Source organism: Penaeus vannamei, chromosome 4 (genome assembly GCF_042767895.1).
Source record: "Penaeus vannamei isolate JL-2024 chromosome 4, ASM4276789v1, whole genome shotgun sequence".
Taxonomy (NCBI): domain Eukaryota; kingdom Metazoa; phylum Arthropoda; class Malacostraca; order Decapoda; family Penaeidae; genus Penaeus; species Penaeus vannamei.
This window is the reverse complement of record NC_091552.1, coordinates 41483910-41486345: the sequence shown is the minus strand read 5'-3', so window position 1 is coordinate 41486345 and position 2436 is coordinate 41483910.

Here is a 2436-nt window from a genome sequence, read left to right as displayed (position 1 = left end):
TTTATACATTATTTTAAAGTGATTTTGTAAGAGACTATTGCCCACTCATAGACGTGCATTGGTCAGTGGCATGTGATGTCCTCTACTTAATGTATATATGTATATAAGTATTTAACGGCATAAAAGTGCTACTCAGTAACGTTTTTTTCGGATTCGGAAATGATTTCACACTCATGTATATATAAGATATTATGCACACACACAAACACAAACATACACACACGCACATACACATACACGAACACACCCATACATACACAAACACACACACACACACACACACACACAAACACACACACACACACATACACACACTCACACACACACACACACACACACACACACACACACACACACACACACACACACACACACACACACACACACACACATACACACACACACACACACACACATATATATATATATATATATATATATATATATATATATATATATATATATATATATATATATTAGATGGCCTAATATTTTTCATTTTCCTTTTGATAGCTAATTGTGGATGTCGGAAATTTAAGTGTTTATAGAGCATACTGTTCAGTTCGATGTTCAGCAGACCCATGGTGACTTAGTAGCTGCCGACACTGACTGACTGACTTACTATCTGGCTGCTGATATAGTGACTGACTGACTGAATGACTAGACTGACTAAACTGACCGACTGAGTCATTCACTCACACTAGACTGACTACAGACTGACTAGCCTGGCTGGCTGGTTAGCTGACTTACTAGCTGAATGACTGAGTGACAGAATGACAGAACAGATTTAATTGATTTACTAACTGACTGATTATGTGATTGTTTGGCTGATTGAACAGAATGGATAACTGACTGGCTATTTTACAGATTTATTCATTGCTTTAGACATATGACTGATTAATATACTGACCGACCGACTGACTGACTCAGTGACTGAGGAACTTGCAGGTTCTGAGTCAGTAGTTTACTATTCTCTATCTGATCAACTGACTGTCCAACAGACTGATTGACTGACTCGATGTTTTGCTAACTTTTTTTGTCGATTCACTGTATCTCTAACTCACTCATTGTAGGCTCACTGAGTGTTGTCTGATTGTCGATAAAATACCTTTCTTTGTTTTTCCAAGATCAAAATTGTAAGACTGCACTGTAAATATCTGGTGTTACTCATGCAGGCAAAGGTAGTGACACTTCAAATACATAAAAAGGGCCACCTTTGAAGGCAATCTAATTTCTAATTAGTTTTTAGTCAACGAATTTGAATCTTTTTGGTACAAATGCTTTTTGGTAATTTTAAAACAAGAAGGAAACGCGCTTTGTCACGGAAGTTCATAACTATCGTAAATCAAATCAAATTTTCACTCCTCAATAAATTATCAGTCGTTCATCAATCGGCATGTTCTCGGGGGCATTTGAACACTTCGAGGCGGCGTTCATTAAGGGTTTTCGTTGAGCTTTCCATACATGCATTGTCGGCAGCTGGTCGTATGGCTGAACGTTCAACCTAACAAAGAGAGTGTCATGAAAATATCTGCAAATATCTTTTAGTGAGAGATTGGACAGGGATAAAGGGATGGAACTATTACATAAGTATTTTTCAAGACTATTAGTGCCTTCAAACGAGGATGGATACAGAACAGGGACGCTTGAATTGTTCCATCAACATTCAGATCAGTTAGTTGGTCGAGTATGCAGCCATGATTTTGGTCCAGGCATTGGGCGGGCCCTGAATCCCACCTCGTTAGCGTGGTGCTGAGTAGGCTCAGTTCGATTAGTTGAGTGGGCGTTTGCGTGATAGAGCTGTGTCAATGGTCAAGTATTATGGCCCCGCCCAGGGCCTCCACTCCGAAAACCTCCAAAATCTCTCTAACCTTGAACCATAAACCTTTATATGGGTATACGTTCTTTTGGTACACATAATTTGCGTTTATACATCATGCCGTCATGGGATGACGTCATTAAGTCAAACTTTTGACGTCACTTTATGTGACTTGATAAGAGCATTCAAACAGTACAGTTTGATGTCTCAAAATAAAACATAGCATCCGCCAGACCGGAATTTCGAGAATTGTCGTATCTCGATTTTCAGTCTGAAATATATGGCAAGCGGTTGAGTTTCCGGATTTGGGGCCACCTTTGTGCTTGCCAGCGCAATGATACGCGTTTTACGACCGTTCAATTTGAGATAAAGCAAATTTACTATATAACAAAATAAAGCAGACGATATGCTTTCCTGAAAATTCGCTTATTTTTTCGCTCGGAATCCGTCTTTGGAGTCAAATTTCGCGTTGAAAAAATTTGGTTCGAGACAAAAATGTCGTAACTTTACGACGATTGTTACGACGATCGTAAAGACTTAGAAAGTAGGTTGATAGCGTATTTCAACCGCCAATAGATTGTCTTCAAGGCAATTACAAAAATTCGTGTAGTTCTGTG